The following is a 10,163-nucleotide window of genomic DNA, read 5'->3' as shown; positions in this document are numbered from 1 at the left end:
TGCAGGCCCTATAGAAACAGTATGGGGTTTCCTCAAAAAATTAAAACTAGAACTACCATAGGGTCCTGGTATATATCCACACCTGGGTATTTATCCAAAGAAAACAAAAACACAAATTTGAAAAGATACGTGAACCACAGTGTCCATAGCAGCATTATTTACAATAGCCAACATATAGAAGAAACATGTGTCCATCAACAGGTTAATGGATAAAGGAGATGCAATGGAATATTACTCAGCCATAAAAAAATGAAAAATTGCTGTTTACAACAACATGGCTGGATCTTCAAGTTATTATGCTTTGTGAAGTAAGTCATATAGAAAAAAACAAATACTGTGTGGTTTCATTTATATGTGGAATCTAAAAATATGAAACTAATGAATATAACAAGATAGATACAGATTTTCAGGTATAGAGAACAAACTAGTGGTTACCAGTGGGGAGAGGCAAGGGGGGGTAGGGGCAATATAGGAGGAGGTGATTAGGAGGTACAACTACTATATATAAAATAAGTAAGCTACAAGGATACATTGCACAGCATAGGGAATATAGCCAATATTTTATAATAACTTTAAATGTAATAAACCTAATATGGTAAATTATACTTCAATTTAAAAAAAGAAGAAAATGAAAACACTAATTTGAAAAGATATATGCACTCCAATGTTCATTTCAGCATTATTTACAATAGCCAAGATATGGAAGCAACCTAAGTGTCCGTCAATAGATAAATGGATAAAGAAGACATGGTATATGTATACAATGCAATATTATTCAGCCACAAAAAGAATGAAATATTTCCATTTGTAGCAACCTGGATCCACCTAGATGGTATTATGTTAAGTGAAATGTCAGGCAGAGAAATACAAATACTGTATGATCTTACTTATATGTGGAATCTAAAAATGAACAAAACAAAACAAAAACAGATTCATAGATACAGAAAGTAAACTGGTGGTTGCCAGAGGGGAGGTGGGTTGAGGGTTGGACAAAATAAGTGAAGGGAGTTAAGAGGTACACAATTGCAGTAATAAATAAGTCATGTGATGTAATATGTAGTATAAAGATTATAGTCAATAATACTGTAATAATTTTGTGTGGTGATAATTGTTACTAGACTTATTATGGTGATGATTTCATAATGCATTTAAATGTCGAATCACTATGTTGTACACCTATAACTAACATAATATTCTATGTCAGCTATACTTCATTAGCCTCCCACGCCCCCCTCCCCCCACATAACTGCCAAGCCATTACTCCCTCCACTATTCTTAATAATCTTTGCTTGCAAACTTTGCTTAGGAATTCCATGCTGGCACATCCCCACCTCTTACAACACAAATCAGTGAGATACCATTAGTCACCAACTCAAACATGGTGCGCTATGGTCTGAAAATTATTTTGGCTCAATATTTTATTTCTTATCGTCTTAATTCTGAAAAATCGAAATGCTGAAAAGCAAACATGACCTATAATGGAAAAAGTCTGACTTTTAAACTGCTATGTAATATAAGGAAAGCAGACCTTAATATTTAAGAGAGAAATGCCTCTAAACCTTTATAAACTTCCAAATTATAAATACTAATAGACAATATAACATAAAATGAAAAATAACAAGCAATCATTGATTACTTGTTATGTGTTTGGTGTGGTGTTAAACTATTTTATATGCATCATGTCCTTTGATCTTCATAACAACACTATGAATCAATTTTCCAATGTAAAAAACCTGAAAGCTAGAGAGGTTAAGTAACTTGCCCAAAGTCATATATGTAAAAGTAGTGGATCCAGTATTGAAATCCAGACAGTCTTAGAGGAGGCAATGATTTTTAAAACAGTATACAAAAAATGTTAACCATCTGAAAAATAGAAAATATAAATATTAAGTTCTATTTATCAAATGACTATAAGAAAAATAAAAACACTCTAGCCAAAAATTGGAGGAATATGTGTACAATGCATATATTTGACAAAGGATGTGTATCCAGATTATATATATAACCCCTGCAAATCAATGTCAAAAGACAGGTAGACCAATAGAAAAATAAGCAAAAGACTTGAGCATTCACTTTACAAAAGAAGATATCCAAATGACCAATAAACATATAGAAAAGGTGTTCAACTTCATTAGTCATCAGGGAAATGCAAAAGGAAACCATAATGAGATGACACACCACAATAAAAAGAATGGCTAAAATAAAAAATACAAAAATTCCAAGTGTTGGTAAGAATTTAAAACAACTAGAACTCTCACACACTGCTGATGGAAATGCATACAACCTCTTTGGAAAAGACAGTGTCTACTAAAGCTGAATATATTCACAATGACCTATCCATTCCATTCGTAGGCATATATCCAACAGAAATACACACATATTTACTATAAGGCATGTAAAGAAATGTTCATAGAAGCACTACTCATAATTGCCAATAACTGGAAATTTCCTAATGATCATCAGTAACAGAATGGACTGAATCAATATATGGTTGTATATTTACATAATGGAACACTATACAGCAATCAGAATGAACCAACTACAACTATTAGAACAATACAGTTGAATATCACAAATATAACATTGATCAAGGAAACTGGAGACAAAGGAGTAAATATGGTATGATTCCATTTATATAAATTACAAAAACAGACAAAATTAGTCTTTGGTGTTTGAAGTGAGGATAATAGTTTCCACTGGAGGAGGGTAAACTTATTCTGAGGGAGCATGAGGAGGGGGTCCTTCTAAGGTGCTGGTACTGTTCTGTCTAGATATCAGCACTGTTGCATAAGTGACTTTATTCTATGAAATTCATGAGTTGTGCATTTTTCCTTATGTATATTATGGTTCAATAGAAAAAGCCAAACCAAAACATAAAGCAGTCTGCCTCCAGATACTACACATTTAACCATGCCATCATACTCCCTATGAATTGAGACCTACAGAGCCAATCTGAGTTACAGAGGCTGGCCCTACTCATTAGTAAGTAACTCATGCCAACATGCCACAGGCCCTACTCATTAGTAAGTAACTCATGCCACATTTGATTTAATTACTTCCTTGACAACTGATGAATGACTACATGTCATGGGTTTTTGGGATCATGTGCAAGTATTTGAATCTGATTGTTGAAGTTTCAAATTCCAAGAGACATTCCCCAGCCATCTGGTAATTGAGGCAGGGGTGCTGGCATTTCTGAAATCCAAAGTAATTGTGAATTTTCTGTTCCAATAGAGAATTACTTGGAGGGGCAGACGAGGTGGTGGTGATTGTCTGAGCTAGACATGGTTCTCTATAGGAAGAGAAAGCAAAGATTTTGTAGATCCTGTAAGAAGTAGATAGACCTGAAGGAGGGCTTAGAGAAACTTCCTGGAGGCCCACCTCACAGCACTTTGGGGAGATAGCTCTTAAATAATCACAAAAATAAATGCATAATTGTAGATTATGAAAAGTGCTATTAAGGAAGAGTAAAGAAAGGGATGACAGGTCACAACAAGGAAATTATCTGGTTTAGTTTGGGGCCTCAAGGAAAGACTTTCTGAGGAATTAACATTGAACCAGAAAGCTGGAACTGAAAGATAAGAAGTTACCCATGCAAAGAAATGGAGAGAAAGTGTCCAAGTCAAAAGGAAAATCATGGCCCTGAGATAGACAGGAGAATGTCATGTTTGAAGAAAAGGAAGTAGACCAATGTAGCTGGAGAAGTATAAGCATGGGGGAAAGAATGCTGTGAGATGAGGCTGGAGAAGGAATCGTAGAAGATCCTGCAGTGTCTTGTAGGGCATATTAAGGATTTTGGATTTCAAGTGCAATGGAAAACCATTTCAAACAGGGTTGGGGCATGATCTGATTTACATTTTTAAAAGATCACTCTGGCTGCTGTGTGGTGAATTTACTATAGCATGAGATGAGGGAAAATGAGAAAAACAGTTATGAGGCTATTTAAGTGGTCCAAGTGAGAGACGGTTGGTGGCTTAGATGTAAGTGAAGGCTATGGAGAGGGACAGAGTGCAGAGTTTGGGAATACATTCTGCAGGTAGAATTGACAGAGCTTACTGATGCACTGGAGTGGTGAATGAGAGAAAAGGAGCCACTTAAATAATGCCCAGTTATTTTTGGCATGAGCAATTGTAGATGGAGCTACTATTTATTAATATAAGGAAGAGCATATTTAGACTGAAAGAGAGAGGAAATAAGTCAAGAGCTTGGTTTTAAACATGTTAGTTTTGAGATGCCAGGGATTCTTTCAGATGGAGATGTTAAATGGATAGTGGGATTAGTAAATTTGGAGCTCAGAATATATGTATGGGCTGAACAGAGAGATTTGAAACTTGTTGACAAAAAGAGGCTGTTTAAAGCCATGAGAATGTATGAAGCTCCAGGGAAGAGTGTTTATGGAAGAGATGGAAAGGGCCCAAGACTGATCTCTGAGGAAGGTCCAATAAGAACCAAAAGAGGAGAATAAGAACAAATAGCCAAAAGGCAGAAGGAGAACTAAGATATTGTCCTGGGAAGAATTTCAAGGAGTAAGGAGTGGACACTGGAGTCAAATGTAGCAGAGAGGAAAAATAGAATCAACACTGAAAAATGTTATTGGATTTAATATCACTGAGGTACTTGGTGACCTTGGCAAGAGAATTTTTTGTTAAGTGGTGGAAAGGGAAGCCAGATTGTAGTAGGTTGAGGTGTGAGAGAAGGTGAGGAATTTGAGACTTTGAGAACAATCAGCTCTCTCAAAAGGCTTGGTTGGCTATGTACAGAAGAACAATAGAGCAGGAACTAGAGGCAGGTAGGGATAGAAGAGAATGAGAAGGAAATATTGGTTGAGGGAGAATTTTCTTAAGATGGAGGAGATTTGAGTGCGTTTATAGGCCTGCAGAGAAGTGGTCAGTTTAGAGGGAGCTACTGAAAATACAACAGAAGGAACACTATCCCATTGATTAAATATTTTAATCTTTTTTTTGCATTAATATCTGCCACCCCATTCATATTGGGATTGCCTTAGTTGAATTTCTCATCATTCTCACTTGTATTATCTGTAACCATTTCCTAATGGGTCTTCTTGTTTCCAATTATCCCTTCCTTCAAAACACTGGTCTACCAGCCGTTCTCAAAGAATGGTCTGTGGTCTCTGGGAGGTCCCTGAGATACTTTTAGGGTGTCCATGAAGTCAAAACTATTTTCATAATGATACTAAGATTTTACTATCTTCATATTAAAGTCCTTTGGCTTTGTCACTGTGTGGATATTTGCATGGATGCCACCTCAGCATAAATCAAGGTAGTAAAACTAAATTGTCACTGGATTCTTCACCACCACTAACTCTCAGAAAAAAATAAAAATAAGTGCCTTATTCACTTTTATACTATCCTTGATTAAGCAGTAAAAAAATATTAATTTTGTTAATCTCAATCCTAGAGTATATAACTTTCTAATATTCTATGTGACAAAATGGAAATTACTCATAAAACACCTCTGCTGTACAGCAAAGTATGATGGTTGTCTAAGGGAAAAGTACTTGTGAGTTGTGGGCTGAACTAGCTGCTTTTTTCATAAAATATCACTTTTAATTGACAGAGCAACTGAGAGATAAAATGTGTTTATTCACACTTGGATATTTGGCAGATATTTTCTTTCAAATGAACAATGTGAGCCTGTCGCTTCAAGGAAAAAGCTGACAGTATATGTTGCCAATGACAAAATTTGAGCTTTCAAGTGAAAATTAGAATTTTAGAAAATTTGTATCTGGAACCATGAGCTTGACAGTTTTCCACGTTTATGATAAGATCAATGGTATTATTAAAACATTCTTTCAAAATTACTGTATAGGAGCAGCAGAGGAGAGCGCAGCAACAGGGGTGCGGAGGAAAAAGTGGAGAGATTCCTACAAAGAGGATCAGTGCCGACCAGCACTCACCAACCAGAGAGGCTTGTCCGCTCACCCACCGGGGAGGGCGGGGGCTGGGAGCTGAGGCTCGGGCTTTGGTCGTATCCCAGGGAGAGGACTGGGGTTGACTGCATTACCACAGCCTGAAGGGGGCTAGTGTGCCACAGCTAGCCGGGAGGGAGTCCGGGAAAATGTCTGGAGCTGCCTAAGACTTTTTCTTCCATCTTTGTTTCCCGGTGCGCAAGGAGAGGGGATTAAGAGCGCTGCTTAAAGGAGCTCCACAGATGGGCACGAGCCGCGGCTATCAGCACGGACTACAGAGACGGGCATGAGATGCTAAGACTGCTGCTGCAGCCAGCAAGAAGCCTGTGTGCGAGCACAGGTCACTATCCACACCTGCCCTCCCAGGAGCCTGTGCAGCCTGCCACTGCCAGGGTCCCGTGGTGCAGGGACAATTTCCCCGGGAGAACGCATGGTGCACCTCAGGCTGGTGCAACATCACGCTGTCCTCTCCTGCCGCAGGCTCACCCTGCATCTGTAGCCCTCCCTCTCCACGGCCTGAGTGAGCCAGAGCCCCCCGAATCAGTGGCTCCTTTAACGCCGTCCTGTCTGAGCAAAGAACAGACGCCCTCAGGCAACATACACAGAGGCGGGGCCAAATACAAAGCTGAACCCCGGGAGTTGTGCGAACAAAGAAGAGAAAAAGAAATTTCTCCCAGCAGCCACAGGAGCAGTGGATTAAATCACCACAATCAACTTGATGTACCCAGCATCTGTGGAATACCTGAATAGACAACGAATCATCCCAGATGGAGGAGGTGGGCTTTGAGAGCAAGATATATTATTTTTTCCACTTTTCCTCTTTTTGTGAGTGTGCATGCTTCTATGTGAGATATTGTCTTTATAGCTTTGCTTTCACGATTTGTCCTAGGGTTCTGTCCATCCGTTGTTTTTTCTTTTTTTTTTTTTTTTTACTTAAAAATTTTTATTTTCTTAATAATTATTTTTTATTTTTATTTTAATAAAGTTATTTTATTTTATCCTCTTTCTTTCTTCTTTCAACTATTTCTCCCTTTTATTCTGAGCCATGTGGATGAAAGGCTCATGGTGCTCCAGCCAGCAGTGAGTGCTGTACCTCTGAGGGGGGAGAACCAACTTCAGAACACTGGTCCACAAGAGACTTCCCAGCTCCACGTGATATCGAATGGCGAAAATCTACCAGAGATCTGCATCTCAACACCAAGACCCACCTTCACTCAACGACCAGCAAGCTACAGTGCTGGACACCCTATGCCAAACAACTAGCAAGACAGGAACACAACACCACCCATTACCAGAGAGGCGGCCTAAAATCATAATAAGTCCACAGACACCACAAAACACACCACCAGACGTGGAACTGCCCACCAGAAAGACAAGATGCAGCCTCATCCACCAGAACACAGGCACAAGTCCCCTCCACCAGGAAGCCTACACAACCCACTGAACCAACTCTAGCCACTGGGGAAAGACACAAAAGACAATGGGAACTATGAACCTGCAGCATGCAAAAAGGAGACCGCAAACAAAGTAAGATAAGCAAAATGAGAAGATATGAAAAAACACAGCAGATGAAGGACCAAGGTAAAAACACACCAGACCTAACAAATGAAGAGGAAATAGGCAGTCTACCTGAAAAAGAATTCAGAAAAATGATAGTAAAGATGAACCAAAATCTTGGAAATAGAATAGAGAAAATGCAAGAAACATTTAACAAGTACATAGAAGAACTAAAGAGGTAATGAACAATGATGAACAACACACTAAATGAATTAAAAATACTCTAGAAGGGATCAATAGCAGAATAACTGAGGCAGAAGAACGGATAAGTGACCTGGAAGACAAAATACTGGAAATAACTCCTGCAGAGCAGAAGAAAGAAAAAAGAATGAAAAGAAATGACAGTCTCAGAGACTTCTGGGACAGCATTAAATGCACCAACATTTGAATTATAGGGGTCTCAGAAGAAGAAGAGAAAAAGAAAGGGACTGAGAAAATATTTGAAGGGATTATAGTGCAAAACTTCCCTAATATGGGAAGGAAATAGTTAATCAAGTCCAGGAAGCACAGAGAGTCCCATACAGGATAATTCCAAGGAGAAACACACCAAGACACATATTAATGAAATTATCAAAAGTTAAATACAAAGAACAAATATTAAAAGGAGCAAGGGAAAAACACACAAGGGAATCCCCATAAAGTTAACAGCTGACCTATCATCAGAAACTCTGAAAGCCAGAAGGGAATGACCGGACATATTTAAAGTGATCAAGGAGAAAAAACTACAAGCAAGATTACGCTACCCATCAAGGATATCATTCAGATTTGATGAAGAAATTAAAACCTTTACAGACAAGCAAAAGCTGAGAGAGTTCAGCATCACCAAACCAGCTTTACAACAAATGCTAAAGGAAATCCTCTAGGCAAGAAACACAAGAGAAGTAAAAGACCCACAATAACAAGCCCAAAACAATAAAGAAAATGGGAATAGAAACATACATATCGATAATTACCTTAAATGTAAATGCTCCCACCAAAAGACAGAGACTGGCTAAATGGATACAAAAACAAGAGCCATATATATTGCTGTCTACAAGAGACCCACTTCAGACCTAGAGACACATACAGACTGACAGTGAGAGGATGGAAAAACATATTCCATGCAAATGGAAACCAAAATTAAGCTGGAGTAGCAATTCTCATATCAGACAAAATAGACTTTAAAATAAAGACTATTAGAAGAGACAAAGAAGGGCACTACATAATGATCAAGGGATTGATCCAAGAAGAAGATATAACAATTGTAAATATTTATGCACCCAACATAGGAGCACCTCAATACATAAGGCAAATACTAACAGCCAAAGAAGGGGAAATTGACAGTAACACAATCATAGTAGGGGACATTAACACACCACTTTCACCAATGGACAGATCATCCAAAATGAAAATAAATAAGGAAATACAAGCTTTAAAGGATACATTAAAAAATTGGACTTAATTGCGATTTATAGGACATTCCATCCAAAAACAGCAGAATACACATTTCCCTCAAGTGCTCATGGAACATTCTCCAGAAGAGATAATACCTTGGGTCACAAATCAAGCCTTGGTAAATTTAGGAAAATTGAAATTGTATCAAGTATCTTTTCCGACCACAACACTATGAGACTAGATATCAATTAGAGGAAAATATCTGTAAAAAATACAACCACATGGAGGCTAAACAATACACTACTTAATAATGAAGTGATCACTAAAGAAATCAAAGAGGAAATCAAAAAGTACCTAAAAATAAAAGAAAATGGAGACACGACCATCCAAAACCTATGGGATGCAGGAAAACAGTTCTAACAGGGAAGTTTATAGCAATAAAATCCTACTTTAAGAAACAGGGAACATCTCAAATAAACAACCTAATCTTGCACCTAAAGCAATTAGAGAAAGAAGACAAAAAAAAAAACCCAAAGTTAGCAGCAGGAAAGAAATCATAAAGATCAGATAAGAAATAAATGAAAAAGAAATGAAGGAAATGATAGCAGAGATCAATAAAACTAAAAGCTGGTTCTTTGAGAAGATAAACAAAATGGATAAACCATTAGCCAGACTCATCAAGAAAAAAAAGAAGACTCAAATCAATAGAATTAGAAATGAAAAAGGAGAAGTAACAAATGACACTGCAGAAATACAAAAGATCATGAGAGATTACTACAAGCAACTCTATGCCAATAAAATGGACAACCTGGAAGAAATGGACAAACTCTTAGAAATGCACTACCTGCTAAGACTAAACCAGGAAGAAATAGAAAATATGAACAGAAAAATCACAAGCAATGAAATTGAAATTGTGATTAAAACTCTTCCAAAAAGCAAAAGCCCAGGACCAGATGGGTTCACAAGTGATTTCTATCAAACATTTGGAGAAGAGCTAACACCTATCCTTCTAAAACTCTTCCAAAATATAGCAGAGGGAGGAACACTCCCAAACTCATTCTATGAGGCCACGATCACCCTGATACCAAAACCAGAAAAAGATGTCACAAAGAAAGAAAACTTCAGGCCAATATCACTGATGAATATAGATGCAAAAATCCTCAACAAAATAGTAGCAAACAGAATCCAAGAGCACATTAAAAGGATGATACACCATGGTCAAGTAGGGTTTATTCCAGCAATGCAAGGATTCTTCAATATACGCAAATCAATCAACATGATATATCATATTAACAAATTGAAG

The sequence above is a fragment of the Delphinus delphis genome, chromosome X (assembly GCF_949987515.2).
Source record: "Delphinus delphis chromosome X, mDelDel1.2, whole genome shotgun sequence".
In the NCBI taxonomy this organism is placed as follows: Eukaryota; Metazoa; Chordata; class Mammalia; order Artiodactyla; family Delphinidae; genus Delphinus; species Delphinus delphis.
The sequence above is the reverse complement of the archived record's forward strand: the minus strand, read 5'-3'. Positions refer to the sequence as shown.